Below are 7,947 nucleotides of genomic sequence, written 5' to 3' on the forward strand. Positions count from 1 at the left end.
GGCCTGCCTTAAAGGTATAGGCGCCGCGCTCGCCGCAGGTCGCCCCCGCCCCCGCCAGCGCGCCCGCGATTTTATTGTTCTCTTTGCGAACATCTTTCGTCCTCTCCCGGGTCCGGCCCGCGCCCGCGCTCCAATACGCGGACCGACCCCGGCGCGCACGCCTTACCTTTCTAGCCCTCACCTCCGCAAGCCCTTGGGTACCCGCGAAAGCGTTTCTTGGCCGCCTTGGGAGCTGAAGTGCTGCTCGCCCGCGAGCAAAAGGGTTTAGCACGAAAAGCGACCTCACCTCCGCGGCCAGCCTGAACTCGCTTCTCGGGTCAGAAACCTAAGTGTCCAGATAGCCTTCGCGGAGGGAAAGGAACTTTCCTAATGGAGTTTTCTCTGGGAGCGGATGAAATGTTTAAGTAGCTGTTTCTCAATGGCCCCTCCGGCCTCCTGGGCGGTGGCAGGTGACCTCTTTGGAGTAGAAGCCGGGAGCGCGTTATAGGGCGAGCCCGCGCTCTACCCGCGAGTCGCGGGAGCGAATGCGCTCTGGCTAAGCACAGTCAGCGCCGCACTCGCCCGGCCCGTGGTTCCCTCAGAGCGACTGGGGAGAATTTAAAAGGGGGGCAATGTCTTCATAATTAGGGGGAAAGTTTCCAACTAGTTTATAAAAGTGTATGATGCCCCAAGGTTTTCTGCCGACTCCCAAAAGGCTTTCCTTCCCATCCGCATCAGAAATTGGCTGAAACAGATTCCGGCGTGAGCGCTTAGGAAGGAGTCGGGTCGCACTCGTGTTTGCTAATCTTGACCATCCCTTTAACTTTATCACATTTCTTTAAAGAAAATCTGCCTTGCCCTCTCTTTATTGCTACTCCATCCTTCTTTCAAGATCAAAAGCTTTAGATCAAAGCCAAGATCAAACTCACTACTTTAAATAGAAGCAACTTTGCCATGGAGTATTTTACACAAAGAGGAGCTTCTTAATGGAGACATCACAGTGGAAAACTTTATTTTATCCCTTCATCCCGTATTCACAACTGAGCTACTTAAAATTACATTGATGATGCACTTCTATTTTCTAAAATAAACAACAGGTCTGCTCAAATTGGGAATTCTTGACTTAATGTTTCCAGGAATACAAAACTATAGTTAGATATATTAACCATTTTGTATCCTTATTAGCTAAGTGCTACAAAAATGCATTCTCCTTTGCTAAGGATTTTTCAATGTTATCAGAAGTTCTTATATATAATGTACAACCATCATATACAATTTTTCTACCATAAAAGAAATGCATAAAAATAGTTACTGACTTACAAATATCTAGTGCACATACACATAAGCAGGTAAAACAGACAAATGATGAACTGGATTATGTAACTGCAGAGCAGATTAATTTTAAAAGGAAATAAAACAGCTTCCACGTTACTAATAACCGAAGGAAATTTAACTTTGGGTGGTGAACACGGAATGCAATATGCATGTGATGTGTTATTGAGTTGTACACTTGAAACCTATGTGATTTTATTAACCGATGTCACCCCAATAATTTTAATAATAAAAAAGCAGTTTCGGATTCAAAAGAAATCTATTACAGGCTGACATATCCACTAAAATTGTTTTCCCTGAAACTTCACCATCCCTAAGAACTCCGAAACAAACAGTTCAATACTGATGTACTAAACCAGTGCCCTGCCTAAATGGACTTTACTTAAGTGTCCTCTTTGTTGATTTAGCAACAATTTTAAAACATGTAGTCTTTAAAGAAACAAACAAACAAAAAAAATAAATAAATAAATTTCAAAAATCCAGTAGCAGGAATAAAGATAACTACTGCAAATTAAATCTTAGACTTCTATGAAAATCTGTTGTTACAGCTGGGTAGTTAGTACTTAAAGGCTTTCCTCGCCCCTTATAATTCTCACCTGGTTGCAGACACACACACAAACACACAAGCGATTGTTCCTCATTCTATAAATCCCACTGAGCCACTGGAAAGATCTTGGGAATTGAGACCTGGGAACACTTTCTTGCTGCCATTGACAGACTCCTTTTTTCCTAGCACCCAACCCATGAGAACCTAATTGTTTCTGGCATAAACTGAGGCAAGGAAACATCCCACTGTCACTGCTCTTCTAGTACTTGGAGTCGGGAGGGGAAGCAGTGGTCCATTCTAAGTGCCTCCTAACTTGTCTCTTTTATACTCTTGCCTCTCAACCCCACTCCCACAATCCATCCTCTATAGAGAAACCAGAACAATATTTGCAAAGGTAGTTCACATATCACTTTGCTTTACTGAGAATGTGTTTCCTTCTCTTCTTTGCCTAGTAGGCTCCTGCTTCTCTAGGTCTGGGCTTAAACAACACTTTCTTTACTCCCTGATCCAAATTATGTCACTCCACTATTCTTTCTAATAGCATCCTGTTTATTTCCTACAAAGTGCTTATCTTTTATAGCTATTTAACATTTTTATTTTTAATGAAGAGACTTTAGCTTTTACAGCAGTTAAAAAAATTTGCACTGAAGGCAGAGTTCTGATATGCCAACATAACACACAGTTTCCTTTATTATTAACATCTTGCATTCCTGTGGGGCATTTGTTACAACTTATGAACCAATATTTGATACACTATTATTAATCAAAATCCATAGTTTACATGAGGGTTCACTCTTTGTGTTGTACACTTCTCATAGCTATTTTTTAAATTAATTTTTTGAATGTCTGTTTTCCTGACTGGACTTTAAGATCCAGGAAGAAAGAGATTCTGTCTTTTGTTCTTGATTTTTGTCCAATCACTAAAAGTATGACCTGGCACATAGTAAATGCTCAATAAATATGTTAAGTGACTAAATATAAAGGGAAAGAAACAAAGGACTGAATGAAAGGCATGTAAAATTTCAAGGAGGGGAGTCTTAAGATGAAGATCTTTCTAATTAACTGTTAGTTTCTCCACTAAAAAATCTTAATTAATAAAGAGCAGAGAATTATGCAATTTTTGAAAGAGACCATGGGACATCAGTTATTGCTAGCGTACTTCTCAAATGACATTTTTTAGAAAAAAAAAAGGAACTGAGAAATAAAGGTTCCTAATTCCCTCATATAGTAATCACTAAAATTATATTCCAAATTGGTGTTAGGAGCTGAATGTAACAGAATAAAAATTTAACATATTGCATGACACTGGAAAAATATTAATTCTTGCTGTACTCAATATAATAACCTCAAAATATTTCTTCTTTTTGTCTACCTGAATCTCCCTTTCTTCAGGGGCTGACCCCAGTGAAGATAGGGTGTGGGGAAACTGGAGGAAGGTGACTTTTTAAAAACTGGAATTCTGTAGTCAAGGATGGATACTCTAATAACTACCTTTGAGAATGTGGTGAAAGCACTTGAAAGCTATCTTTCAAAAACAGATGTTTTCTATTTGAATTATGTCTATAAAAATGCTTTGTCCAGTAGAGATGCAAGTTTTGAAAGGAAGCTGTTCTAAGAAACTTTCTTGTCAAAGCAGTTTGTAATAGCTGAAGACAATTTTCAGAGGCTGAGGAAAATGCCATTGCTCTGAAATAAAAGCATTACTTAACCTAGCGGCTGGAGATTACTTTCGGAGGGAAAACTTTTTTCTGTTTTCTTCTGATTTGTTTTAGAGAAGAAATGACTTCTTTCATTGGAAAATGATAGTGACACCAATTTCATATTGTTTATATGGATGTGTGCTTCTGCCTCGTGATGAGGTACAATAGACAGAATGAAAAGCATCAGCATACCTTACTAGTCAATCAGAAGGCCAGAAGGGCAGACAAGGGGAGCCCTTTAATTAGACCAAACTACATCAGATGGCAAAGGACACACCCTTGGGCACTGTCCACTCTAAGAAGTCAAAAGACCTTTTAATACCAAACAAGGTAGAGAGGTCCTGAAGCTTTGGCTGGCTTCAGAAGGGCTCTATAGCCAACATGTATTTGGGGTGAATTACAAAGTAAGAGTCTATACAGGTCTGGAAATAAACTCAAGGTTAATTTAAGTTGCAAATAATAACAAGTAAAGATTAGGGGCAAAGCTATCGAACATTAATGACTTTAAGTTTTGCTCTATCGTTTTTTTAAATGTAACATTCCTTTATGCTATTTTTTAGCTGATTTTAGAAAAATTGTGTATAATTTATATTACTGCCCATGTTGCCTCTGTGTTAGAATGAAAACCTAACTTCTTTCTGAAGAGGATTTTGGCCCTGTTAAATGGACCTCTTAGTGGAAGTCCTTATAAAACACGGTTTTCTAAAAAGGAAATCCATCCCACTTTTGCTCTGCATTGACCTGGCTAACCGAACCTCTTTCTCTCAGTAACTATAACCCTGAGCTCACTGTTGCTCAAAACCTTATACAGAACTTGTCCGAGGGAGCATGCTCAGTTCTTTCATATCTTGACCCCTCCGCCCTTAGAACCTGATGAAACATTAGCTGTCAGCTATTAGCCCCCTACGGAAAAACACGGCTACATCACATGCTGTCCCCCCATCATTCCTCACACAAATCAGTTGTCAGGAGGTTCACAGGTTTTTTCTAATGCCCAAACTCCTACCTGAGATCTTCTCTGATCAGGGCAGACCACGATACAGCTGGCGCTGCACTGCGTCTTACTGGTGCTCTATGAAATTCCTTTTAATGCATTATATTCTAGTAAGGAGCCATCAACCTTTATAGCAGAGCCTTATAAGAAACGGCCCCATAAAATCCATCACAATGTTTACTGTAAGGATGGTTTTAGAGGGTTGTTTATTACATTAAATAGTAGTTTTCTGTGAGGACACACAGGAAAAACTTCTCCCTGGTATCAACATCAGCAATAGTTGGACTTAAGCAACTGGTTTATTTTACCTCATGGACCCTGAGAATGTTCCCTTTCCTCTCTTTTAGAAAGCTCTGTTACCCTACTTTAAGCCAAGCACAGGAACTTTAGGGGGTGCATATTACATGCTAATTTAATTCCTGCCCCAACTTATTTCCTACCATTATTTTCACATTCTTCATTTTTCTTATTTTATTTTTGATTATGCTAGATTTTGCTTTGGAAGCTGCCTTAAGTCCATTTTGGATAAAGAGGAGTATGAATAAATAAAATATACTGGGTTTATTTTTTCTTTCTTTAACTTTCTTTTTCTTTTTTAGGGGTAGAAAGTCTAGAAAAATTTTCTGGTTCTAATAAATCTCTCCATTAACAACATTTAGAGGTGAAGTGTAGAAGGTAAGGACATATGATTATACCCTACTTATAAAATTCAAGAACAAGAACTATTTAAAAAAATATAATACTATACAAAAATGTTAACCAAGTATTTTATCTCTTTTTGATATCAAAACCAGAGAAAATGGGCTTAGATTGCAGGAAGAGGAATGTAAATTGGACATATAGATGGGTTATTCACTTAACAAACATACTGAGTGCCCTCTGCAAAACAGAGCACTCAACTTTGTGAACACAAAGATGAATAAGGCACCATCCCTGTCCTCAAGATAGTATGACCGGGCGGTAGTGAGACACAGTATAAGGAGCACACACAAAGCCTGTCTGGGTTTGAATCCAGGCTCTGCCATATATTCGCTTTCTGGGCCTCCTTTCTCATAGAGTTGTGAAGATCAAATAACATATGTGATGTTCTTACAAGAGGAGGCAGTTGTTATTTATCAAATTCAAGACTCCTGGAACTAAGAGGCAAACAACATCATAGAATATGAAGGGAAGTGACCTAAAGACAAAAAAAGTACTTAAGTACTACATATATCTGAGACCATGGAACCTCAGAACAGGTAGAAAGAACCAGAGTGGCCAATTCTGTACAGGACTGAACAGTTTACAAAGCACTTCCACATACAAACTGTTCTACTTATGTCTCACATGGTTGCATCTTCAGGATGAAGAGACTGAGTCTCAGGAAATTTTAGTACCTTTAGGACTTCATATTATCACTTACATGTCCTGGCTGAAAACGTAGTGCTCTTTCTACTCTAGCGCCAGAGCTTAGGGAACATCTAGCATGACCATCTTGCTTTTAAATATTTTTTTATTATGTAGATCAGCTCAACCTCAGATCAAAACAAAGCCCATAAAATATAATCCCATACCACAAAAGTCTATTGAAACAGCCATTTTAGAAAAGAGATGTCAGTATATCCCCCTCAACACCGGTATGTCTGCAATTCTTTACAGGAGATTAAGATTCGTGGACACTATAAACTTAAAGAGGCTCACAGGTGAAATATAAAATTATATAAGAGTGGCTGCAGATCAGTGATTCCTGCCCCTGACTGCTTATTAGAATCACCAGGGAGATTTATAAATCCCAATGCCCAGGTGGCACTCCAGACCACTTAGAGTCTCATCTCTGAGAGTGAGACCCAGACATCAGTCCTTTTTTAAAACCCTCTCCCAACCCAACTCCCCACTCCCCAGGGATTCCATTTTGCAGCCAGTATTGCGAACTACTGGTTTAGATCATTTTAATGATGATCCATCTCTAAAAAGTTACTATGAAAAATTTCAGATGTTTGGGAGACATCGAAATTTCAAGGTTACTGCCACAAAGGACAGCCACCTCTTATGTTCTATTACATTAAGTGCCTTCGGGCAGATAGGAGACACAATGCTGGGTGGGCTGGGCTGTCAGGCTGACCTAAGACAGCATTTTTTATACCTTACACTTAGGCCTAAACTTCTTCGCAAGATTAGTTAAGCACACATGTGCGTGCTTAAAAAGAAGTAGAAGATCTCAACATCACCCAAAAGGGAGGTAAGAATGGATATTTGACTTTTGGGAGTTTTTTCCATGTTCATGGTTAATAAGATTCTGGGTCCTGAGTGAAAAGAGCATAGATCCTTGTCTTCAGGGAACCTAAATTTAGTGCTGACCTGGAAGGCTGTATACATGAGGTAGTATTGCCCACTTATCCCCTGCAAACAATGTTCTGATTATGTCGATGTCTGCCATTTATTCCCTGGAAACAAACATTTGCATTTGGAAGATTGATGGCTAGGATTAGGGGACAGTGTGTACCAATGCAAAAGACCCTTTGCGCTGTGTATAAAAGCTACTGTTGCAAACAGGAAGCAACCCAGGTTGAACGTCCTTTGAGTCTTGGGCACCGTGTTCTCACAAAATGGGCTTCCTTGTTTAGAAAAGACACACTACATTGATGCTATAGGAAAACTAATCTAGAAATACCTTACAAAAGATATTACTAATTAACTAGAAGCACAAACATATATGTTGACATTTCATGAGCTTGAAAAGCAAACACATATGTCTGGGTCCCTTCAGTTATTCTGTAAAATGGAATGGGTATGGTATCTGTGAGTCTATGCACATAGAGAACCTGTGCTCCACAGTGCCGTTCAAGGAGGTTAGGCATCAAGAGTCTGTGACCCTTGGCATGTCTAGTTTTCTTTTTCCAGAATGTCTATTTTTAAAAACTTTGGCACTCAGACTGGGTTGCCCGTCATCTGGCCTCCCAAAGGTACACAATTTAGTCACAATCTGCAAGTAAGAAGAATGGGTCTGAATCATTCTACCTCTATTCAGAAGTAAGATCACACACACACACACACAGAGGATAATGAAAGTAAAATCTATCACAGTTAGGGGTGGGGTGGCTGTCTCAAATATAAATGATATATGAGAAAGCTATTTTCCAGAATGTTTGTTCACCAAACATTTAGATCCATACAAGGTATTCCAGGTAAACAATGGGAAGGGCCAGAACTGATTGGCTGTTAATCTCTTTACCTTTTGTAGGATGTTTCCCCCAGGAGTGGATTAAATCCATGTTTAAGGCTACCCAGGCCCAGCTGTCTCCATATTAGAACAGCCCCCTCCCACACACTTCTCTCTCTCTCTCTCTCCTCCCTCCCCCCATCCCTCCCCGCTCTGTGAAAAAGGATCTGTCCTCCCTCCCTTTGCTCTGCTTCAC

General features: G+C 39.7%; 1 protein-coding gene across 20 annotated transcripts in view; it reads right to left on the bottom strand.

The window, feature by feature from the left end:
* The window catches only part of CUNH9orf3 (chromosome unknown C9orf3 homolog), a 335,956-nt gene that overhangs the window by 78,552 nt on the left and 249,457 nt on the right, over positions 1–7,947 (bottom strand). The window lies entirely within an intron of this gene.

This window comes from Pteropus alecto, unplaced genomic scaffold, assembly GCF_000325575.1.
Source record: "Pteropus alecto unplaced genomic scaffold, ASM32557v1 scaffold138, whole genome shotgun sequence".
Lineage (NCBI taxonomy): Eukaryota > Metazoa > Chordata > Mammalia > Chiroptera > Pteropodidae > Pteropus > Pteropus alecto.